This window comes from Euphorbia lathyris, chromosome 8 (genome assembly GCF_963576675.1).
Source record: "Euphorbia lathyris chromosome 8, ddEupLath1.1, whole genome shotgun sequence".
NCBI classification, from domain to species: domain Eukaryota; kingdom Viridiplantae; phylum Streptophyta; class Magnoliopsida; order Malpighiales; family Euphorbiaceae; genus Euphorbia; species Euphorbia lathyris.
In genome coordinates this window covers 83,821,085-83,847,525 of record NC_088917.1, presented here as the reverse complement: position 1 = coordinate 83,847,525, position 26,441 = coordinate 83,821,085, and the positions used below count along the sequence as shown (strand labels likewise).

Here is a 26,441-nt window from a genome sequence, read left to right as displayed (position 1 = left end):
ATGTAATATGAATAGTTTCAGAAAAGTTAGAGGTACCTTCATCAGAATGTTTTCCCTGAGTCTGGGTGGTGAGACTCTCCATTCGAGTATCCAAAGCCATTACTAGCCTCTGCAAATTATCCATGGTGTTTCGAATGCCCCCAAGGGTCTGATGAACAATTTCGAACCGGGCAGCATGTTCTTCAAGTTTGGTATTCACTTCGATCAAGGACTGTTGGCGGGTTTGAGGTGGTGGCGGTGGTGGAGGAGGATTAGTCATGGTATTGAGAAAAACAGATGAGGAGAGAGTTTCCCACAGACGGTGCCAAATGATGGAGATTTTCCCAGGTATCACACATATTTAACAAACAGACAACAGAAATGGATGAATGAAAGGATTTGTATTGATTGAACTAAATAAAAGAAAATGGAAGGAAAGGTACAGACTCAGGGAGAATTTCACTCCCCTCTCTACGTAATCGCAGAGCCCTGCTACAAGCAGAAAAACACACAACAAATAGCCTGCCCTCCTCCCTCTCTCTAAACAACTTATAACAAATATTCTTAGGCTGCCAGCTCACCACCTACCTGTAGCAAACGTCCAAGATAACATAACTAACTAAAATGGAATAATACCCAAAGTGACCTCCCCATAATTGCTAAGTATTCTTAATTGGTGTTGCCCTGCTCTTCTTGCGTTCATAAACCCTTAGGACTTTAGGCCCATTTGGATTTTGATCCAATAAAGGATGCTCATTAGCCCGTTCTTTATCACCCGCCTACTTGGCGAGTATCAAGATCTGATCCCCGATGAACTGCCAAGTGGGTTACCACCTTTGAGAGATATCCAACATCATATCGATCTTGTGCCTGGGGCTAGTTTGCCAAGCCTCCCACATTATCGAATGAGCCCAAAGGAGAATGATGTCATAAGACAGAAAGTGGAGGAACTCATCGAGATGGGATACGTTAGGGAAAGTATGAGTCCTTGCGCCATTCCAGCTTTACTTACGCCGAAGAAGGATGGTTCTTGGCGAATGTGTGTTGACAGTAGAGCTATCAACAAGATCACTATCAAATATAAGTTCCCTATTCCAAGGCTGGATGACATGCTGGACCAACTTGGCGGATCTCGAGTCTTCTCCAAGATTGATCTCAGGAGTGGCTATCATCAGATACGGATCCGATCTGGGGATAAGTGGAAGACCGCCTTCAAGGCGAGAGATGGATTGTATGAATGGTTAGTTATGCCCTATGGGATGACCAACACCCCCAGTACTTTTATGAGGCTGATGAATCAGGTGCTTCGCCCTGTGACTGGGAAGTTCGTAGTTGTGTATTTTGATGATATTTTGATTCATAGCCAAACCTTGGTGGAACATGAGGAGCACTTGCAGACGGTGTTTGACCTGCTAAGGAAACACCAGCTATACGCCAACACCAAAAAGTGTGACTTTGTCATGGAGAGCTTGGTTTTCCTTGGATTCGTGGTCAGTGGGAATGGAATCCAAGTTGATGGGGAGAAAGTGAGAGCCATCCGAGAGTGGCCTACACCGAGGAACGTGGGGGATATCAGGAGTTTTCATGGGCTAGCAACGTTTTATCGGCGATTCATTAAGAACTTCAGTTCCATAGTGGCCCCGTTGACGGAGTTTTTGAAGAAAGGAAAAGGGTTCGAGTGGGCGGACGCCCAAGAAGAGAGCTTCGCCTTGTTCAAGGAAAAATTGAGTACAGCACCCGTGCTGGCGTATCCTGATTTTGATAAACTATTTGAAGTTGAGTGTGATGCCAGTGGAATTGGGATTGGTGGCGTCCTGATGCAAGAAAAGAGGCCCATTGCGTATTTCAGTGAAAAGCTCTGTGAGGCAAGGCAAAAGTGGGCCACGTATGATCAAGAATTTTATGCTGTGGTAAGGGCGTTGAACGTATGGGAACATTACTTGGTGGGGAAGGAATTCATCCTATACACTGACCATTAGGCCCTTAAGTACCTGGGAAGTCAGAAGCAACTTCGAAGCTCCATGCATGCCCGATGGTCCGCCTTCATAAATAAGTTCCCCTATAAGCTTATCCATAAGGCGGGAAAACAGAACACAATGGCGGACGCCTTGAGTAGAAGGGTTGCACTAATAAAAACAGTCAACCTGGAGACCGATTGTTTCGAACACATCAGAGGAGAGTACTTGGCGGATCCTGACTTTGGAAGTATCTAAGAGAAGTGTCAGCGCCAACCTGGGATGGGGCGTATCACTTGATGGATGAGTATCTAATGAGGGGCAACCAACTTTGTTTACCCTGCACTTCTATTCGCGAGAAGGTTGTCCGAGATCTACATGGCGGATCCCTAGGGGGACATTTTGGGCGAGACAAGACATATGAAGCAGTAAGTTCCCGTTATTTCTGGCCCAAAATGAGGAGAGATGTGGCGTACCTGGTAGAACGATGCTCTATCTGCCAGACCACCAAGGGACACACTACAAACGCTGGCTTACAGCTACCCTTGCCTGTACTAGAAACCATATGGGAGGATCTGTCCATGGATTTTGTCCTAGGGTTACCCATAACTCAGAGAGGCATGGATTCCATCTTTGTGGTTGTTGACCGGTTTTCGAAAATGGCACACTTCATACCATGCCGTAAGACTAACGATGCCTCAGCAACTGCCAAGCTATTCTTCAAAGAGGTTGTCAGACTACATAGCGTACCAAAGAGCATTGTCTCAGACCGTGACACAAAGTTCCTGAGTCACTTCTGGCGGACCTTGTGGGCTCTTTTTGATACTTCTCTGAAGTTTAGTACCACCACCCACCCTCAGACAGACGGACAGACAGAAGTGGTCAATCGAACTTTGGGAAACTTACTGCGCAGCAAGTGTAAGGATAAGCCCAGGATATGGGACGTGGTTTTAGCACAAGCTGAGTTCGCCTACAATGGATCTGTACACTCGGGGACTGGGAAGTCACCCTTTGAGGTGGTACACACTAAGACCCCGAATCACGTCCTTGATATAGCCCATCTTCCCAAAGGAAACGTGACTGTGAACCAGCTAGCCAGAGACTATGTCTAGATGCATCAAGAGGTGAAGGAAACTCTTGAGGAGAGAAACCAGAAATTAAAGGCTAAAGCGGATGAGCACTGCAGGGACCTACAGTTCGAAGTTGGAGATGAGGTTATGGTACATTTGGGCAAAGAGAGACTCGCCAACGCCACAAGCAGCAAGCTTCGACCTAGAAAGTACGGGCCATATAAGGTCACCAAGAAGGTCAATGCCAATGCCTATCATATAGCTTTGCCGAATTGGCTTGGTAAAATCTCACCGGCGTTCAATATTCGTGACTTAGCCTATGGAAGTCGGATGATCCTTTGGAGAACAACACAGACAAGTCAATGCCAAATTCTTTTAAAGAAGGAGAGAATGATGCGGACATCCTAACTGGGATCACTGATAACACGCGCCTTGACGGATCTCCTGTCATCGTTCCCACAGAGGTTGTATCTAGGAGGGCGGATCCCCTAAACACACGAGCGGGGCGGATCTAGGCGTACGCCAAGTGGCGTACCAACAACTACCTTGGGCGGATCTCAGGTTTACTTCCTGCCGAAGGAATTCACCAACAACCCCTGACGCTCCGTACCTGCACCTCTGTCCCATCTGTCTGGGCGCATTACCTATCTTACCCTTTAGTTGTTAACCATATTGTAACCCTAATAGGGATAGTCCCTGTCCTTTGCTGATCTTTTAGAGGTTGTATTTAAACCCTCATTTTGTAAGGATAAGCCAACTTTTATCAATCCAAAACTATTTCTCATTGAGATTAAGGTTTATACCTTGTTTATCGGGATTCACTCCTTCTAGTCTAGCTAGAGAAGAACATCTTTGTTGGTTTACGACTAAAACCTCCATTTATCGCTTTCAATCTGTATCAGATTTATTTTTCAAGGTTTATGACTTATGAATTGAAGTAAACAATTCTTACATTAGGGTATAAAATCTTACTTTATTTATGATATATAGGAAATAGTGACATATTTAGAATTAATTTTAGCAATATGATTTGGTTATAATCTTATAGTCAAATATGATTTCTTAATGTAAATAGCCTTTTTTATTATGGACAAATTATAGACTATATATCAAAACAACTGAAATATCATATTAACCGGACTAACTCCATTCATTCATTTTTTTATGTTGTTTTAATGCGGATTTGCTAAAACCAATGGAGAAGAAGAAGAATTTGGTAATTGCATTTCATACTCTCTTGCATTTTACATTGATACAGATAATGTCTTATATACAAAAGGTAAAAGTAAAGTAAACATGCCTTATTCATCAACCGTAAAATACGGTAACTAATTAGTATAAAGTCTAACAGAGTTGCCAGCTGGCATATTCTCAAATCTACATTTCAGCTTGCAACTTAATATCTTCTACTGCCCCCCCCCCCCCCCCCCCCCACAAGCTGAAGTTTGAGGTCTTGTTCTTATAACTACCATTTTGACGATTGAAGGTAACATCAGATTATGACTCAAAGGCTTTGTAAAAATATCAGCAAGTTGATTTCGGGAATATATGTGTGGTGTTTTGATAAAACCAGCTGAAATATGATATATTACCACATGGATATCAATCTCTACATGCTTGATATTTTCATGGAAAACAGGGTCCTTTGCAATGGTTATGGCTCTTCATCATCACAGTACAACGAAATTGGTTGTTTGCTACAAATTCTGAATTCTTCAAGTAGGTAATTAACCCATTTCACCTCGCACGCCGTTCGTGACATGCTTCTATATTCGGCCTCTGCCAATGACCTGCTCACCACATTATGTTTTTTTGTTTTCCAAGAGATGAGAGAATGTCCAAGAAAAACACCATATCCCGTCAGTGACCTCCGAGTAGATTTACATGTACCCCAATCTCCATCGCAATAAGATGTAATGTTCAACTGGTCATCAACTATAATTTGCAAGCTGTAATGTTCAACTGGTCATTAGCTATAATTGTAGTTTGAATACCATGTAGAAGATATTAAGTTGCAAACTGAAGTGTAGATTTGAGAATATGCCAGCTGGCAACTCTGTTAGACTTTATACTAATTAGTTACCGTATTTCACGTTTGATGAATAAGGCATGTTTACTTTACTTTACTTTTACCTTTTGTATATAAGACATTATCTGTATCAATGTAAAATGCAAGAGAGTATGAAATGCAATTACCAAATTCTTCTTCTTCTCCATTGGTTTTAGCATAGTATCAGAGCCATGGTTCAATGTTGGGGCTCCCGCTGATATTAGCGTCACGCACCAAATGAATTGGGCGTGACGGAGGCGTGTTAGACATCCCACATTGCTAAATGAGGAAGCTATATGGCTCTTTAAATATGTGAGGCAATCCTCACCCTTTGAGGTACCTTTTGGGGTGAGTTAGGCCTTTGTTTACAGACTTAAAACATTATATTCAAAGATACTTCTATAAAAACAATTATTGATACTAAAAACTAAATAATGAACTCTGAAATGTAGAGTACAATATTAACAGACTTCCATAGTATAAAACTAATATTAATTAATAACAAATTACAAAGATAAAAGAAAATTGACTAAAATAATAACATCATAATTTAACTTTTATTAACATATTTTAATATATGGATGACTACATACTTATAAAGCATGTTGAACATCATTGAGAAGCTTAATTTTTATCTTGTTGAGAGCACTTAGAACATCTTTGCTATTAATTCTGTCCTTAGGTATATCTACGCAACACATCAATGCTAAGTTCATAATCGAAGATGTGCAATCATTCTTAGCCAAATAGTGATGTTCATCGATCATAAGCAAATTTGGATCTACAAGTTGAGCAACTCCAGAAGGCAACGAATTTTTGACCCATTGCTTCATAGTTATATCTTCGTTAAACATCGCATCTGTAGGCCTTTTTCTTGTGAAAGTTTCCATCAACAAAATACCAAAACTGTACATATCCCCCTTTATGGAAACAAGTCCTTCTGATCCATATCTGCATCAAAATTTGATTTAGTCAGCCTCGCAAGAAAGCAATTCCTATTTGAAGTATAATATATATGTAGAAAATCAAACATCACCTGGTGCCATATATCCAATGGTTGCAAGAGTTATAGTTTGTATGAAAGATTGATCTTCTCCGACGAGCTTTGCTATGCCAAAATCAGTTACATGAGCAACCATATCCTTATCTAAAAGGATATTACTAGGCTTTAAATCACAATGAACAATAGGATGCATAGAACCATGATGAATATATTCAACTGCTGATGCAACATCGATCATTATATTCAATCTTTGAAACATGTCTAAAAAGTAGTTATTCCAGGCTCCAATTGGGCATGAACTCCATGACTAAAGCCTTAAATTCAGTGGCACAACAACTAGTGATTATTTTCACAAGGTTTCGATGTCGAATCTCACGCAATACTTCACACTCCACATCAAAACTCTTGAATGCTCCTTCTGACTCCAAATCGAAAACCTTAACTGCAATTGACATCCCATTTGAGAGAGTCCCTCTATATACTGAACCAAAACTCCCCTTACCAAGCAAGTTCGTTTCATGAAACTTATTTGTTGCCTGTTGAAGCTCATGAAGAGAAATTATTTGCCATGTTGCTAAAGCTCGAAAATTCGCTTGGTGTGTCAACAATCTTGGTTTCCTTTTGCAATACCAAACTAGGATGATAATAATAGTTCCAAATGCCAAAATTGTTATTGCAATTGCAACCAGTACTAATTTGGCTTTCTTTGGGTGGTTCTGATTACTAGTTGTGAATGGATTGACTTGGAATTTACGTTTCCCACAAAGTGCTTTATTTCCTAGAAAGGATTGGGCTGATAACCTTGTAAATGGTCCATCATTAGGAATTTCTCCTTGTAACTCGTTGAAGGAGACATTAAAACTCTTGAGATATTTTAATTTCTCTATGGACTTGGGTAATTCTCTGGAGAGACCATTGATTGATAAATCCATGAATTCCAAGCTTATGGCATCACCAAATGATTCAGGAATGGAACCCTCCAATCTATTATTAGATAGAGAGAGACGCTTAAGAGATTGGAGGCCTCCAAATGTGGGTGGGATACTACCTGATAATTGATTTCCAGACAAATCAAGTAATATAATATCTCTCAAGCTGCCAATATCTATTGCCAGATCACCGCTTAAGGAATTTGATGATAGGTTGAGTTCAAGGACATCTTTAATCTTCCATAAGCTTGACGGAATATTAGAATTGAGTTTGTTAGAATCCAAAGAAATCTTTCTAAGAGAACTGAGATTACCCCAACAAGAAGGAATATTTCCAGAAAGCTCATTTTTTCCAAAATATATCTCACTCAATCTCTGTAAACCACATAATTCAAAAGGTATGGACCCTTGGATTCCATTTGAGTTAAGACCTAATCCTTGAAGCTTCTTCATTTTTCCAATTGTCTTAGGAATGAATCCTTTTAAATTATTATATTCTAGATCGAATAAAATCAAGCTAGTCAAGTTGCCAATTTCCTTGGGAATGGTTCCTGTTAATCCCGAACCATACATAATGAAATACTGAAGGGAAGAAGATAGGTTTCCTATGGAAATTGGTAGAGTAGCATTAAATGGATTTTCACCCAAGTATAAAAATCTCAAATTTTTTAAATTGGCTAATGAAGAAAATAAAGTCAATAAAGATTGACTAGTGAGTTGATTGTTCCATAAACTGAGAAATTGAAGGTTTCTTAAATTGCCAAGAACAAACGGAATAAAGCCAGAGAACATGTTTGAACCCAAGTCCATATCAATGAGTTTAGAGGCATTAGAGAGAGATATAGGAATAAGACCATGAAACTTATCTCCTGCAATATAAATTCTTTCAAGATTGGGAAGATGGAGACCAAAGCTTGGAGGAAGACTGTCTGTGAGATGATTATCAACCAATACCAAATCTCTTAATGTTGAAATATTAAAAATGTTGGAAGGAATCATTCCATCAAGGTTGTTAGTTCCAAGATGTAATCCTTCGAGATAACCAATGTTACCAATGCTAAATGGAATGCTACCTGTAGTCACAATTTATTTAAAAGATTTTAAATTAAAACTCTATTATAAAAAAATTCAAATAAAATTTTAAAGAAGATATTTAAGCCAAATAATAAAAATGAAGTTATTTTTATGAACACATGCATATCATATAAATGATCTATAGGTGAATACAAATTTAACATGTGAGAGTTTTAGAAATAGATACTTCTCATTTCTCAACTTGTTTTCGCCAAAATCAAGAATCCTTTTAATGAAAGAACTTTAACATGTATGAGAATTATGATAAGTGCATAATTCAACAACAAATAACCCCGCTTTTATGCTTTATTATTGTCGTGTTTTGTTATTTTTGCGGGTTTTATTGTTTGTTCTTGGTATTTTCATCTCTACAGGCCAATAATGACTAAAGGGAGATAAATTGGGCTTAATTTGGGCCGAGCTGATGTCGGATCGTGATCCAGAGCTGATTGGACAGATATTGGTTTGAGTCAGAGTTAGTCTTGCACAAGACTAAGGCAGTTACAGGCTGACAGTTTCCTAGTTCGAATAGGATTGCTTTCCTGATCCGGATTGGACAAATTGAGAACAAGATTTTCACCAGAAGCACGAAATTGTAGGAGAAAAATGAGGAAGCAACCAATTTCAAATTTGAAAGAAGATTCCAAAGCAATTGAAAGGGATTTAGTTCCCTATTTTGAGGAGCCGTAATTAACATAAGAACGGCAGATTTTCCAAGTTCAGAAGATCAGTTTTTACATTTTATTTTTGCAGCAGAAAAACACATACATTCCATGGCTATTGATAGCTAATTTCTTTAATTTCGGTTAAGGGATAGTTCAAGGGATTCTTCTCCGTTATCGTGAGATCGTTGTATTTCACTCTTCTCATTTATTAAGTCGTTTATTTGTTCATTGTGTTCAGAGTATTATTCTCAACTGATTATTTGTTCCATGAATGGTTACTGCAGGATCGTTTATTAGATTGAATAATCATAAGGCTGATTCGGTTTATTAGAGTTTCACATAGGACAACCGAACTAAGTAGCTACCGACTATTTGAACCAAGCTAGGTTTGTGTTTGGAAGAACGGATTCAAGTCTGACAAACCAGAATTCGTATTCCATGTGACATTAACACGAATCAAGTTAGGCTTATCTAAGTCGAATGAACAGATAAGTTAGTTTATAATCGCCGACGCTGAGAGACGATTAACTAAGATCAGGTTCTTCTGTTTCTTAAAGCTGTAAGTAAATTAAATCCTAGGCGCTGAGATAGGATTGTTTTTTGATTATGAACAAGTTATTTGCAGTGCTTAATTAGTTCATTATTAAGGAAGAACATTCAAACTGACCCGGCTTAAACATGAGAATGTAAACATGAGAATGTAACCTTGTCTGTCAATGATCGTTAACGAAAGAATTATCCCACGATTCTCCTTAACTGAACTTTTTCAAATATTATTCACAAACCCAATTCAAGCTCTGTTTTGTTTTTGCAATATCTTTTAATTACTACCTTTAATTTAATAAGTTTCACAAATTTAACCCCCCATTTAATTATTTTGTTAGGCCATTAGAGGTTTTAAATCAATATTATTCCATTGGGTTCGACCTCTACTTACTCTATCGCAATTTATTCGTTTAGGGAAAGTTGGGATTATTTTTGGTGGATTCGGCACTCATCAAATTTTGGCGCCATTGCCGGGGAATAATCTAATTTGATTTGATTTCTTTTATGACCAGGTCCAACAATTCAGAACAATTGCTCTTTGAATCAGAAATTGAATTACTAGCTCGGAAGTTTCGCAAAGGAGTAAGGTTACAGAAGTTAGAAAGTGCCAGGAATTCGAGTTCTAGTGAAGAAGAAACAATCTCCAGTGAAAAAAGTGAACAGTCCGAAAAAGAGACAATGGCAGACAGAACTCTAAGACAGCTTCAAGCGCAGGAAGTCAATAATCAGCCCCTCTGCATCACATATCCCAACTTGGATGTGTCGTTTGAGCTGAAATCCGGGTTAATCCACTTGCTGCCCAAGTTTCACTGCATGGAGAGTGAAAGTCCTCATAAGCATCTCAAGCAATTCCATGTGGTGTGCTCCAGCATGAGACCGCAAGGAGTAACGGAGGAACAAGTAAAGTTGAGAGCGTTCCCATTCTCGTTAGAGGACGCGGCCAAGGATTGCCTTTTAAATTTGCCATCAGGGACCATTACTACCTGGAATCAGATGGTACAATCATTCCTAGATAAATATTTTCCAGCCTCCCGAGCAGCATTAATTCGGAGAGAAATCAGTGGAATCAAGCAAAAGGATGTGGAGTCGCTTCATGAGTATTGGGAGAGGTTCAAGAAGCTATGTGAAAATTGCCCTCAACACGGGATAGCTGAAAATTCCCTAATCTAGTATTTCTATGAAGGGATGCTTTGCATGGAAAGAAAAATGGTAGACGCGGCAAGTGGGGGATGTTTCCTCGATAAAACGCCAACCGCGGCTAAGGAATTGATCAGAGTGATTGCAGCAACATCTCAACAGTTTGGGAAATCTCAGGAAGGTCCCAAAAGGGCGTATGAGGCAAGCAGCTCTAACATCGAAGAAAAGTTGAATAAGTTGACTAGTCTTGTGCAGAACTTAGCTATGGGAAAGGTGGCCCAGGTGAAAAAGTGTGGGATCTGTACTGCCACTGAACATGCCACTGATGAATGCTCTATTTTGTATGAAGACAATGCTGAACAAGCCAATGCACTTAATGGGTACCAAGGGCAGAATCAAAGGAAGTACGATCCATACTCCAATACGTACAACCTAGGGTGGCGTGACAATCCAAACCTCAACTACGGACCAAGACAGCAAAATTATCAACCACAACAGAACTATCAGCCGCGACCTCACCAGTCCACCCAAAACTCAGGTATGCCTTTAACTGATGTTGTCCATAATCTCGCAACTAACGTGCAAGAACTTCAGAAACAAATGACTCAAATAGCTATTGCTCTAAGTGAAATTCAGTCTCAAGGTAAGATGCCCTCTCAACCGGTAGACAATCCAAAGCCAAACCCAAATGTGAGCGCAATCACCCTTCATAACGGAAGAGAAATAGAGAAGCCCGTTTTAACCAAACCGGCCAGCAAGAAGAACATTGTTGAGGAAAATAAAACTCATGAAGAAGAAGCGCAAAAGCGAGACAAAGTCCCTCCTTTAGTTACTCCAGCACCTTTCCCAAATCGGTTCGACAAATCAAAGAAGGAAAAGGAAGAGAAGGACATCTTTGAGGTATTTCACAAGGTTGAGGTAAACATTCCGTTAATTGATATTGTCAAACAAGTCCCTCGATACGCTAAGTTCCTTAAAGATTTGTGCATTAATAAAACTAAAAGGGTTGGGTATGAAAAGATTACCATGGGTGCTAATGTATCAGCTGTACTTTAAAGAAAAATGCCCCCAAAAAGTAAGGATAGAGGTATGTTTGCTGTTCCATGTCAGATTGGGAATACTAGCATTAAACGAGCAATGTGCGACTTAGGAGCGTCTATAAATGTCATGCCTAAGTTTGTTTATTCTTCTTTGAATGCTGGCCCCCTTGAAAAAACTGGAGTCGTTATTCAACTTGCTAACAGATCTATTGTTTACCCTGAGGGGCTGTTAGAAGATGTTTTGGTGCAGGTTAACGGGCTAATTTTCCCAGCTAACTTCTTCGTTCTCGATATGGAAGATGACGGTTGTTCGTCGGAGTCATCGGAAATCCTATTGGGAAGACCGTTCCTGCAAACATCCAACACGAAGATTGGCGTCAAGCAAGGGACGCTGACTATGGAATTCGATGGTAAAATGGTTCAATTTAACGTTTATGATGCCATGAGATTTCATAATGAAGTATCTTCAGTTTGTGGAATAGATATCGTCGAACCAATAACCCAACGAGCTTTTGAGGTTTTTAGTAAAGATGAGTTGCAGGTGGTCATCGAAGAGAGCATTGGAATCGAAGGCAAAATCGACTTTGAGATGGGAGAGGATATATGCAATGTTGTGCATGAATTGGCAGCCTTGAAACAAGATGGTAAAATTTGTGAAGTTAATAAATTAACAGCCTCTAACGAAAAACCTTTACCCTCTATTTTGCAGGCGCCAAAGCTAGAATTAAAGCTGCTGCCCAGCCATCTAAAATATGCATTTTTGGGCAGCGAGAACACTCTTCCAGTAATCATCTCGAACAAACTAAGAGCCAAGCGAAGAGGAGAGGCTAATTGAAGTTTTAAAAGTGTACAAGGAGGCTATAGGGTGGACCATAGCGGATATTAAAGGAATCAGCCCCGCTACGTGCATGCACAAAATTCACATCGAAGATGATGCAAAGCCTAAACGGGAAGCATAAAGAAGATTGAATCCGCCTATGATGGAAGTTGTTAGGAAGGAAGTTCAGAAGATGTACGACGCCAGTGTAATTTTTTCGATATCCGACAGTAAGTGGGTAAGCCCAGTACATGTCGTGCCAAAGAAGACCGGAATCACTGTGGTTGCTAATGAAAACGGAGAATTGGTTCCCACCCGAGTTCATAATGGGTGGAGGGTTTGTATCGATTACAGGAAGTTGAATACTTCAACTAGAAAAGACCATTTTCCTCTTCCATTTATCGACCAAATGTTAGAACGTTTAGCTGGAAAATGTTTTTATTGTTGTCTTGACGGTTATTCAGGTTTTTATCAGATTCCAGTAGCACCGGAAGATCAAGAAAAAACCACTTTTACCTGTCCCGTTAGCACTTTCGCTTATCGGAGGATGCCGTTCGGACTTTGCAATGCACCAGCGACGTTCCAGCGATGTATGGTAAGTATTTTCTCTGAGTATGTTGAACAAATAATTGCGGTATTCATGGACGATTTCACGGTATATGGAGACTCGTTTAATCACTGTTTGTCTAACCTTGTTAAAATTTTAAAACGATGTTTGGAGTCTAATCTGGTTTTGAACTATGAGAAATGCCATTTTATGGTTGATCAGGGAATAATTTTAGGCCATATTGTTTCAGCAAGAGGAATTGAGGTAGATAAGGCAAAGATAGATGTTATCCAAACTTTACCTTACCCCGTTAGTGTTCGGGAAGTCCGTTCTTTTCTTGGCCATGCAGGTTTTTACCGGCGATTTATAAAGGACTTCTCGAAGATCACTCAACCGATGTCACTTAGGTACCTAATGCAGAAAAAAGAGTCCAAACCTCGGCTGATACGGTGGATTTTACTCCTCCAGGAGTTCGACGTCGAGATTAGAGACAAAAAGGGGTCCGAGAATCTCGTGGCGGATCACCTAAGTCGTCTACCCAACAGCGAAGAAGCACCACCAATGAGTGAAGAATTTCCGGATGAGAATTTATTCAGCGTAAGTGAAATAACCCCATGGTATGCTGACTTAGTGAATTATTTGGCTACAGGTGCTGTACCGGACGATCTCAGCAGGCACGCAAAAGATAAACTCAAAGCTGAAGCCAAATATTACATTTGGGATGACCCATACCTATGGAAACACTGCTCGGACCAGTTGTTAAGACGATGCATTCCCGAAAGCGAGGTGGAATCAGTGTTGAAATTCTGTCATACAGAAGCTTGTGGAGGCCATTTTGGCCCAAAAAGAATGGCTCGCAAAGTACTGGATAGTGGTTTGTTTTGGCCTAATTTATTCCGTGATGCTTACCTATTTTGCAAATCTTGTTTTCGTTGTCAAAAAATAGGAAATATAGGACGACGGGATCAAATGCCACTTACACCAGTTTACTTTTGTGAAATTTTTGACGTTTGGGGAATAGACTTCATGGGTCCATTCCCCATTTCGTTTGGTAATCTTTATATATTACTTGCTGTGGATTATGTTTCTAAGTAGGTCGAGGCCAGGGCCACCAGGGCCGATGATGCTCAAACGGTGATCCAATTTGTTCAAACTAACATTTTTTTGCAGGTTTGGTACGCCTCGAGTACTCATAAGCGATAGAGGAACCCATTTCTGTAACCGGATTATGACAGCCCTCTTGAAGAAATATGGCGTACAACACAGGACGTCAACAACCTACCACCCCCAAGCCAATGGCCAAGAGGAAGTGTCAAACAGAGAATTGAAGTCCATCCTGGAAAAGACAGTGAATTTCACTAGGAAGGATTGGAGTACTAGACTAGAAGCAGCTTTATGGGCTTACTGGACGGCGTACAAAACACCCATCGGGACCACCCCATTTCGACTAGTATACGGGAAGGCCTGTCATCTCCCAGTCGAGCTCGAACACAAAGCGTTCTGGGCAATAAAGTGCTGTAATATGAACCTTGATGAAGCGGGGGAAGCTCGGAAACTTCAGATTCAAGAGCTTGAAGAGCTGAGGAATGATGCTTATGAGAGCTCAAGGATATACAAGATGAAGACTAAAAAGTTCCATGACGACATGATTGTCCGGAAACAGTTTCAGGTAGGACAGAAGGTATTGCTATACCATTCTCGATTAAGACTATTTCCCGAAAAATTAAAATAAAAATGGATAGGGCCTTTCATAGTTGTCCAAGTTTATTCACATGGACCTGTGGAAATTCAGAGTTTGGAGAATGGTAAAGTGCAAAAAGTGAATGGTCAACGACTCAAGTTATTTTACGAGAACATCACCGTTGGATCCCCTGAAACAGTGCAGTATCTTGACCCAGGAGATGAGCCTTAGTGCTCGGGTGTGTCTGGCCGAAGACGTTAACTAAAGGCGCTACTGGGAGGCAGCCCAGAGTTAGTCTTGCTCAACACTAACACGTATCCTTTGTTCTTGTTTATTTTTGTAATTTATTTTTATATTCTTTTTTTATTTTTTTTGGACTAACTAACTTAATTGACATCTTCTTCTTCAGTGGGCTTTGTCTTTCCTTTGATAATTTCTTTTTGCAGGTTAAAAATGGTGATTTAAATACATGGGCTAGGAAGTGGTTCAAATATTAATAAGGAAGAAGATGCCCAACATTGAGAAAATGAGGGTAAAAAAAAAAGGGGTCAATGGGTCCCTTAAACCTTATGACTTAACCAAAATAGAAAGGAGACCCTACCACCTTCACTCACCGCCCCTTTCTCTTCCATCTCCCACTTTCACCAGGTTACGCCACTCATCTTCCTTCACCACTTCCACTTCCCATCTCTTTAATTTCCCAAATTTAATATCCTACAAGTCTACCTACACCAACCCTTCGTTTCAATTTAAATTTCTTTTTGATTCTTCAAGAAACATCACCGCCATCTTTTTCTACTTAGACTCAACCACTCACCATCATTACTTCCTGCAAGTTCTATTTTCATCTCTTCACTACCAACCCATCACCGCCATCTCCACTTCACTCCTCAAATCACCGCCGTCGACATCAAATGGAGGAGCAGCCGCCGCCTCTGTCAATAGTGCCACCATCACCCGAACACTCATCGCCGTCGAACTTGAGACTGGTAGTCTTTAACGAATCTGCTCCGACCGTTGCCGTTTCTCCAACGCCGACCACTCTGCCAACTCAAACAGAGAAGGCGAAGGAGCAAAGAGTACCCCCTACTCGAGCCGCAACAACTTCGAAGAAGCGGAAGCCGAGTCCTTCTCCGTTGCCGACCGCTTTACCAACTCAAACAGAGAAGGCTAAAGTGCAAAGGAAGCCTCCTGCTCGAACCACGGTAACCTCAAGACAATAGAAGCTGAAACCCTTCCCCTCCACGTTAACCCGGAGGTCTACTCGATCCGAGTCTGGCAAAGAAACGACGATGCACAAGCCGAAGCAAGCAAAAGCGAAAACTCTAGCCCCAGCTTCGAGTTCAGATGACGAAACCGCAGAAGTTTCGGTTAGTTCAGACGGTTCAGACTATTCAAACAGTTCAGATAGTTCAGCCGGTTCAGACAAGCCTGACAGTTCAGACAACTCAAGCCCAGAACCAAAAGCTCCATCAAAGAAACGTGCTCGGCTCGGGCACGGGAAGAGCAAATACGGTTCACTTAGAACTCCATATGTAAGTGACCTGAAATTCTCCAATCCTGAACACACAGTGAGGTATAAATTTCTAAAACCCCTACGAATTGTCCATGCCTACAGTGTTGATAAGGATGCTTTGACTCATTTGAAAATGCATGCTAATTTTTATGGGTTAGTAGACGGGATTGGTTGGAGGGACTTATTTGCCATGAAATTTCTTGTGTTTGTCGATTTGGTTCATGAGTTCTATAGTACATATGCATTTCATTGTGATACGAGGAAGTTAGATTTACACTCTAAATGCATTCGTTTTAGGTTGTTAGATAAGGATCATCATTTATCTATAACTGAGTTTAATGTTGCATTAGGACTAATGAATGACACCTATGCTGCCTCTGACGATTACCTTGACCTGCTATGTGACTATCCCTCCAACTTTGATGACACACATATTTATAATGAATACACGATTGAGTCTGCACCAGAATTTTCCCCGTCTAAAACTTCGGCCCACTACTTTCGCAATCCTATTGTTAGGGTTATGCATCGGTTTTTGGCGGTTAATTACTCGGCCAGAAATAGGGATTCAACCAAAGTCTCAAAAGCTGAACTGTTTTTCTTATGGTGTATGGTAACAAGTCGAAAGGTGAACTTGGGTTATTGGCTAGCCGACAAATTCCAAAGGCTAGTCCAAAAACCCAAGTGTATCTATTTAGGACATTTGATAACATCACTGGCTGTACACCTATGTGGATTTGATGTTGCACACACTGACAAACATATTGCATGCTCTACACCACCCCTTAACTTAAAAGTCCTACAGAACATACAATTATTACGCCGAGAAGGGCAAAATTTTGTGTTTGTGGATGCAGGGAGATTGGCAACAGATAAGGAGCTACTGCCAGATAATGGTACTAACGGGACAGCAAGCCAACGTCCTCGTTTCACCAAGGCAACGGCAGCAAGGAAAGCCACAACTGAGTTGCCCCCTCCGGAACTTCAGTTTCTGCAAAGGCAATTACAATCCTTAGGAGGATTCGTTCAAGATTCTACAACTGCCATAGAAGCATCTCAACGCACCCAGGAGCGTATACTGCAAGAAATCCAAGAAATGCGTGCCAACCAAGAGGCTTATTTCAAGACGGTCAATTTTGACCCACCCTTCCCTCGGAAAGATTGAGGCTCGGGGTCCCCTCCCCTAACAAGGGCAGTAAGCTTCTCAATCGCTCGTTAATATTTTACCTTTTCATTTACTTAGTTGTTGAGATTGCTGCCCTTGCCCCTATTTGATTGAATTCCGCACCGAGGACGGTGCGAGGAGAAAGGAGGGGGAGGGATGATATTCTAGAAGTGCTTATATGTGAATATGGTTGTTTTTGTTGACCTTTTTGTTGATTTCTGTAGATGTTTTGCTGTCCATGAGATGTTTTACTGTCCATGATGTTTTGCTGTCCATGTCTATTTTGTTAGTAGTTTTGCGCATGATTAACATATTCTTTAAGCTGAAAAGTTGTGCAACTGTTGGTATAAGTCTAGGACAATGTGAGGTGGCTTCCTTTTGCCTTGTCCCTTTGAGATTCTACCATTGCTAGCTCATTATCTTTCAAATGCTTGATAAAGTTGCTTGTTGTTATAGTACTGAGTCCCCTGAAGTGTTATCGAGTCTTGCGATCACCTTTCTGAATAGTCGGAGTCAAGTAAATGTTTGCTTACACGCTGACAAACTGAATTGTTTCCAACATTGCATGAAAAATCGTTTTAATAAGTTGACTTAGAAGCAGCAACGCCGCTTTACACCCCATTTCTGGTAAGCATTTGAGCCTAATGGAAAGAGCAAACACATTACGTATTTGCTCTATTTCTTTTCTGAGTGCGTCTGCATAGCATGATAGTTCTAGAACTTGCCATGACATACGTTTCAAGGCCCGATTGATGAATTCGAACTGTTAAAATGATAAGGGCATTAGGTTTCTTTTGTTGTTAACCTTTCCACACTTTTGAACCCTGAAAAATAAAAAAAAATTTACCAAAATTTAACCCGCCTTTAGACTGCCAATTTGAGCCTTTTTCCCCATTTTTTTTATACCTTGTTTATTCCTTTGGCCAATGATAAGTTTTAAGCCTTCAGAGTCCAGTTGAAGTTTATAAAAAGTGTTGAGTCGTTTATGTTTCGTGTCACATTTCGAACCACAAGCTCTTTAAAGAAGAGACAACAAACTGTTGTGCTCTATAATTACTTATTGTGGTTATAAAAAAAGAAAGAGAAAATAGAGGCAGAAAAAAAATAAAAATGAAAAAAAAAGTAGAAAAGAAAAAGCCTCAAAGAAAAAAAAAGAAAAAAAAGAGATAATTAGGATACAGTCATTTGTCTGTCCTAGTTCGTTTAATGTTTTAGTTTCTTTTGTTTATGTTCTCATTAGTTTCCATGATTATCTCGAATTGTTTTCTAGATATTCATTTGAGTTTACGAGTTTGTCGTCTTGTAAATATGCAATTTTACTTTTGTTTTGGCCTAGTTTGGAGTAGTTTGCACTATTCTACTACTCTCGGATCCCCTAAAGTTTCATTCCCTTCTCTCTTTTCCAACCCATGAGCCTAACCTACATTACACCCCTGTTAAGTCCCTTTGATTTTCTGTTTGAATTCATACTATGTGGTGGAGATTCGATTGATTGGCAAGCTTATGGTAACTACATTCTATGATTGTGACTTGAGTGAATCCTCTAAAATGAATTATAAGCCTAAACACAAGAGTGCATAGAGTGATCACGTGAGGGTGTTGTTGCTTCTAGTTTCTTGTTTTACACATTACGTGCGGTGTTGTTGAGACATTTTTGGGAGTTAGAAGTATTCTAAAATTCGAAAGATTCTTGACTTGGATGATTGGTAGTCAATGTCTTTATAACGCTTAGGGGAATTAGGAACGAATGGCAAGACAACCTAAGAGTATGCGAAGTTAATGCCATGATCTGGTATGCTTGAGGGCAAGCATTGGGCAAGTGTGAGGTGTTTGATAAGTGCATAATTCAACAACAAATGACCCCGCTTTTATGCTTTATTATTGTCGTGTTTTGTTATTTTTGCGGGTTTTATTGTTTGTTCTTGGTATTTTCATCTCTACAGGCCAATGATGACTAAAGGGAGATAAATTGGGCTTAATTTGGGTCGAGCTGATGTCGGGTCGTGATCCAGAGCTGATTGGACAAATATTGGTTTGAGTAAGAGTTAGTCTTGCACAAGACTAAGGCAGTTACGGGCTGACAGTTTCCTAGTTCGAATAGGATTGCTTTCATGATCCGGATTGGACAAATTGATAACAAGATTTTCACCAGAAGCACGAAATTGTAGGAGAAAAATGAGGAAGCAACCAATTTCAAATTTGAAAGAAGATTCTGAAGCAATTGAAAGGGATTTAGTTCCGTATTTTGAGGAGCCGTAATTAACATAAGAACGGCAGATTTTCCAAGTTCAGAAGATCAGTTTTTACATTTTATTTTTTGCAGCAGAAAAACACATACATTTCATGGCTATTGATAGCTAATTTCTTTAATTTCGGTTAAGGGATAGTTCAAGGGATTCTTCTCCGTTATCGTGAGATCGTTGTATTTCACTCTTCTCATTTATTAAGTCGTTTATTTGTTCATTGTGTTCAGAGTATTATTCTCAACTGATTATTTGTTCCATGAATGGTTACTGCAGGATCGTTTATTAGATTGAATAATCATAAGGCTGATTCGGTTTATTAGAGTTTCACATAGGACAACCGAACTAAGTAGCTACCGACTATTTGAACCAAGCTAGGTTTGTGTTTGGAAGAACGGATTCAAGTCTGACAAACCAGAATTCGTATTCCACGTGACATTAACACGAATCAAGTTAGGCTTATCTAAGTCGAATGAACAGATAAGTTAGTTTATAATCGCCAACGTTGAGAGACGATTAACTAAGATCAGGTTCTTCTGTTTCTTAAAGCTGTCAGTAAATTAAATCCTAGGCGCTGAGATAGGATTGTTTATTGATTATGAACAAGTTATTTGCAGTGCTTAATTAGTTCATTATTAAGGAAGAACATTCAAACTGACCTGGCTTAAACATGAGAATGTAACCTTGTCTGTCAATGATCGTTAACGAAAGAATTATCCCACGATTCCCCTTAACTGAACTTTTCCAAATATTATTCACAAACCCAATTCAAGCTCTGTTTTGTTTTTGCAATATCTTTTAATTACTACCTTTAATTTAATAAGTTTCACAAATTCAACCCCCCATTTAATTATTTTGTTAGGCCATTAGAGGTTTTAAATCAATATTATTCCCTTGGGTTCGACCTCTACTTACTCTATCGCAATTTATTCGTTTAGGGAAAGTTGGGATTATTTTTGGTGGATTCGGCACTCATCAAATTACTTGAATTATTTGTTAAACTTGGTCAATACTCCATGTTTCTAAAATTTAGTCTTTAAGATTTTAACTCATACACTTAGATTTGATGTTAACAAATTGGTTAGTTAAGTTCCAATGATTAAAAATATGTAAATACAAGTAGGTGTGAAGATTCAATACTTTGATATAAAGCAATAACATGATAACTAAGTACTACTAATAGAAATTTCTTGCATTCACAAAATAGTAAAGGTTGGATTGAGATTAATTATAATTAACATTTACGACTATAAACATATACCTGTCAACTTGTTTTCTCCGAATTCAATAATTCTTAGCCTGGTAAGATTTCCAATAGATGAAGGAATTTTACCACTAATGGAATTCCTTCGCATGATTAATATCTCCAAATTTTTAAGATTACCAATAGACTTTGGAATTTCTCCTGTAATAATCAAACAAAGTATACATTTATAACTGATTAGTTTAGTTCATTTGTTTTAAATATATATGAGATTGTAAGCAGAATATGTAATGCAAGTAGGTTCTATATATATGGAGTTATAGTTTATATATGGATTTAAAATATTTATTCAATTTTTCTATTCGTAGTTATAGAAATTATGTTATCTGCAACATGTCAATTGAATTTGTCACGTGTGAATTGATTGTTCGACCACATTTTGTACTAAAAACAACGTCTATATATATTGATACAACACATTTAGATGAGCCTGTTGCATCTAGAATAGAGGTACTGTATTTTTTTTTAGAAATAAAAGAATTGATACGATAAATTTGGCTCAGTTTTACGATAAATTATTAAAGGAACCGGGTCTTTTAACATAAATGAAGGACTATCCACATACAAATTCATAGATAAATAAATAAAATGATTTTTTAATTTGTTAATATGTTGTAAGGTATACAACACATGTCAATTTTTGTATAGAAACAGGTTAGTTTCACACAATTTAATTAAATAGAAAAATGTAAGTTAATGCGACAAAAAATAACGCAACTTCATTTCTTGATAGTTTTATAGCATTTTCATAACACTTTATACTATGGCATATTGTTTTGTCAAATTTCTAAAAAAAAAAAAAAAAAAAATTAAAAAAGATATTCTCTCATTTAAGAGAGTGTCATTCATTTTACTTGTATGTGAAATTTTACTCTTTTTTTTTTCACAAATTGAAATAAGATTTTTATAGCTTCTCTATAACCATATCACACATATAAATCAAAATGCAAACACATATAATTTGAATAACATTATGTTAATCGAGTTTTATGTACAAGTTTACTTTCTTAGTTGTCAGGGCTTAACATGATCAAAAATAAAAGATCCGGAACTTAATACATCAAAATCAGAATGATCAGAGATATCATGTTTGTTTTTTCCATAGTACTATAATTACTTTCGATGAAATTTCAAGAGGAAATGAATTTGATACGTACCTTTGAAATTGTTATCGGCAAGATATAATTCTTGAAGTATGGTGAGATTCCCAAAATCATCATGTAAATCTCCTTCTAAATTGTTGTAAGACAAGCTTAAAATTTGTAACATTTTGCATTCGAACAAAGTGGATGGAATTGGACCACTAAATGAGTTGAAACTTAAATATAATCTTTCCAGAACATGAAGATTGGTAAACATTATGGACGGAAGACCACCTGTAAATTTATTTGTTCAAAATCCAAAAAATGAAGTTAAAAAAATATAAGTATGCAACAAGTTGCTGGGGAGAAACCCGACAACCAATTATTATTAATATAATTTTTTTTGCAACAAAGAAATGTTTAAGATAGGAACCTGAAAACTTATTATTGGCTAAGGACAATAATTCCAAATTTTGAAGATTTCCAATTGTTTCTGGAATTTCGCCTTTAAAATTATTCATTCCTAAGCAAAGATGGTAGAGCTTTGATAAGTTACACAGAGATATTGGAAAGCCACCTGTAATGATCCGTGAAAATTAAGATATGACATTGATAATAATGTATATTAAATAAATGGGTAATTAATTTATTAGTCTCTATATTTTGACAAAACACAATGTTTAGTTCCTGTATTTTCAAAAACACATGATAAGGTCTCTAACCTTTTTCTCAGTGAACTGTTTAGTCCTTCCGTCTGTTTGTTAGATTTTTTACCATTTATGACTTCAGAAATGACTAAATTACCATTTACTATTTACCTTCAAACTTCATAAGAGGAAATCCAATTTAGAAAAACAAGCTATTTGTATGGAGAACAAGAAAAAGAACAGGTCCAATGCTTACGAATTTGAACGATTAAGAAGAAAATCAAGAAGAAGAACACTCAAAGTTGATTTCAGATGCATTACAGTTTAAAGGAAATGAAAATAAAGGAAAAGAAGAACGCAAATCCAAATTGACTAACGAAATCTTCATGAGAGTCTAACGTCAGGGACTAAACAGTTCACCGAGAAAAACGTTTGGGACTTTATCGTATGTTTTTGAAAATACAGGGACTAAACAGTGTGTTTTGTCAAAATATAGGGACTAATAAATTAATTACCCTAAATAAATAGACATTGATGAAAAAGAAACGTTGAAAAACATTTTATGTGCAACCAATCTTTTTGTGGGATGTCTCTATTAATTTGTTAAACTTTGTATTTTAATAATTTACTAATGCATTTACTAATTTAATTAATAAAATTTGAAAAATAGTAACTTAGACTAATTTATTTATGCAATTTCAAACTTGATAAGGTGGTGAGAACACTCGATGTTGTAGAATGGTCAGAATCTGAAATTACCTATTAAAAAAACTCAGTTTCGGTTAGTGAATCTTAAAATTGAACTATATAATAAACGTTAGTTATATGATTGCATTATTTTATACGTGGAGGTCAAATCTCCAAAGTTACGCTTAAGATTGGAATATTTTTAAAACATGAAAAAAAAAGAGGTAGAGATAAGGGAAAGAAAAAATTAACCTCCAAAATTATTAGAGTAAAGAGCAAGATATTGAAGTTGGGAGAAAGATCCAATCCATGAGGAGATACTTCCATTGAAAAGATTGTATGACAAGCTCAATTGTTTCAATCGGGGTAAATTGACAAATTCAACAGGCAGAGAGCCATGAAATGAGTTATTGAATAAAGAGAAAGTAATTAGGAATGAAAGGTTTCCAATTTATGGAGGAATATTCCCTGTTAATCCTATGTTTTGGAGTAGTACACGTCTAACTCTGCGATGACGAGTTCCACAAGTAATACCAGACTGATGTACCCTTAGACCAGTTGGATGCTAACAGATTTTGAGAATCATTTATGATATGAGCTTTCAAAACAAGCAATGCATCCTCATCAGTGTTGATATTACTTGTGGCACGACTTTCATGTAAACATTTTATCAAACATATAAAACACAACATAATTATCACTGATAAAAATTTCATTTTCCCTATAGAACACCAAACACTGAGAAATGTTTTGAGGAATTATGAATCAAATAAAACATTTGCAACCAAATATGTAACCTTATATTAATCCAAAAACTCAATTATTCTCTTATCCCACTCCTTGACAAATGAAAACTTTATAGAAAAACAATTAAAAATATTTAATTTAATGTATTCATTAATGAATGACAATTGTCATTCAATTAAATGATGCTTGTTTATTTAGTTTCATGTTTATGGAATGTGAGATTAAGATATTACTTGATGTAATAGAATATGGTAGATTTAGATTTATTATTATTATTATTATTATTATTATTATTATTATTATTATTATGCAGGCATGGAATATTTCAAAAACTAAAAATAAATGGATGGACAGATAATTCCAGGAAATAGTAATTAAAAAAAGGTAACTCTTTTATTTTATTTTTTTACTAATTGTATATGTTTGATTAAACAAGAGAAATAAATTTTATTTGAAAGCTAAAAACGCCATATAATAGCATTCGATTTTTTATTTTTAAAATTGATGAATATATTTTTCTAATCTTTTCAAAAAAGATATTTGATATTTCTTCTATACTATTTATAACAGTATAAAGTGAAAAAAATAAGAGGAGTTGTTTTACACCATTTTATTACGGGAAAATTATAAAAACGGATCAAATGGGAGACCCATTTATATATTTAACCCATTTGCTCAACCTATTACATATCTAAACTTTATTTTTGTGACTTACCTAAAATACTCAAATCTTTCATCTTCCCCTTTCCCTTTCTCTTCAAAATGCACGATTTTTGTGGCTTCAGCCAAAATGGCTCCTCCTACTCCTTCCACAAGGATCTAACTTGCAAAATCTTCAACACGTTTTCCCCACCTCTCTCTCCATTCTCGACTAAGACAGCGTCGTCTACAGCCAATCCATTAGACATATTACTTTTACCTCCGTCGGGCCATAAAGATTGCAAAGAATACCTAAAAGAGAATTTAGACGTCGCTTTCTGAGGCTGAACGGCAGCCACAGTAGATTTCTCTCGATTCAACTTACTTACATGCAATGTGTTTATACGAGCCTCCAAAGATCCACGAACGGAGATCGGCAGAGCAATACCGTGAATCCGTGTTTTTAAATAGAGAGTATTCATTTCTGATTAATATTAATTTTGGCTTTGAGTGATATTTATATACAGAAGAAGAATCAGGAGAAATAGGTTGAACGATGTAGAAAATGAAAGCTAGCGTGCAACACCGCGGATTAAGACGTTTACGATCGATTGTTATGCTTTGAATGTTACGTCTCACTTCACATAATGTGCAATATGCGAAGTCTGCTAATTAGCATATTTTGATAATGTTATGATTTTAATGTTGTTACTGTGGCAACTTTGTTGTAAATTTTGATAATGTTATGATTTTAATCTTGTTGTAATATATAGACCAAAATCTTTCAATCAATCAACTAGAAGTCATTTTTTCTGAAAAAATGCATCTATAGTTGATTGTTTTTTTTTTCACCTAAACCAAAATGAACACCATCCTTAACTTTTTATAATGTAAACACAACTTCTGATATATTTTGCTCATGTTGTAACAAGTAGTTGTTTAAGATGACCATTGTTTGAAAGGTCTCTTTTGACAATACATTTACAACAATGTATATATTTTACAATGAAAAAGTATCTATAAAATAATAAATATTGATTTATCGATAAATAAATAAGTTATTCATTTATCGATAAATAAATAATATCGCTTAATAAATATTTTTTTTTTCGATCTTAAAAATATGCATTTATCGAGGTTTTAATGTACTTGCAATTAAATAGTTACTCAATTATTCATTTTTAAACCTTATATAGGTGCAAATTGAAGTCAAAGACAAGTCATTGATTCTTTCCATTACCCACCTATCTTGGTTGAAAAGTCTATGGGAAAATAATTAAATATCCACTTGTGGAAATATATTTAATTTAATGTACTGATTTAAAATATTTTAATTGCTGAATGTGGAGTATGTTGTTGTTTTGAGTACAATTTCAACATATTAGGCTTTTATTGGATTAATTTAATATACTAATTCAAAATATTTAATAATTGCTATGTGGAGTATGTTGTTGTTTTTAGTGACAAATTGCAGCAATTTAAACATATTGGAACTATATATAATTTAATGTGCTACTTCAAAATATTTTAATTATGTGTATGTTGTGGTTGTTTTGAGTGAGAAGTTTATGCATTTTTTTCAACATATTGGGAAAATATATAATGGCTTATTACATCATCTGTCTCTTGAACTTGTCCAAAAAAAATTATTGGCCTCTAAACTTTCAAAATGTTCGGATAGCTCATCAACTTACATAAAATGTTCAGTTAGTCCCATGAACTTGCATAAAATGTAATCAATTAATCATTCGGTTGCAAAACAGTAAGTTAAATGTGGAACATGTATTCCACACATGAATGTTACACATAATTCGAAAAATAGATTAAAAATAAAGTTATTACTTGCTCAACTATAAAAATTTGTCTTCTCTAATATAGAACCGCATACCCCGATCTTGGTCGTTTTTTTTTTATGATGCGTGTAATACATCTTTGGCATTTAACTTACTTTTTTTTTT

General features: G+C 37.1%; 1 pseudogene; it reads right to left on the bottom strand.

Moving 5' to 3' along the window:
• Nucleotides 1–5,647: 5,647 nt before the first annotated feature.
• On the bottom strand, nt 5,648–24,965 carry LOC136204044 (receptor kinase-like protein Xa21; annotated as a pseudogene).
• Between the last annotated feature and the right edge of the window lie 1,476 nt (nt 24,966–26,441).